Raw genomic sequence first — 374 nt, 5'->3', positions numbered from 1 at the left:
AATTGAAGAAGATCTCAGAAGATGGAAAGATTTCCAATGCTCATGAATTGGCAGGATTAATATAGTAAAAATGGCTATCTTACCGAAGGCAATCTACAGATTCAATGAAATCCCCATCAAAATTCCAACTCAATTCTTCACAGACTTAGAAAGAGCAATTGGCAGATTCATCTGGAACAACAAAAGACCCAGGATAGCCAAAACTATTCTCAACAATAAAGGAACCTCTGGTGGAATCAAAATCCCGGACCTTAAGCTGTACTACAGAGCAATTGTGATAAAAACTGCATGGTATTGTCACAGTGTCAGGCAGGTTGATCAATGGAACAGAATTGAAGACCCAGAAATGAACCCACGCACCCATGGTCACTTAA

This window comes from Mastomys coucha, unplaced genomic scaffold (genome assembly GCF_008632895.1).
Source record: "Mastomys coucha isolate ucsf_1 unplaced genomic scaffold, UCSF_Mcou_1 pScaffold21, whole genome shotgun sequence".
NCBI classification, from domain to species: Eukaryota; Metazoa; Chordata; class Mammalia; order Rodentia; family Muridae; genus Mastomys; species Mastomys coucha.
The sequence above is the reverse complement of the archived record's forward strand: the minus strand, read 5'-3'. Positions refer to the sequence as shown.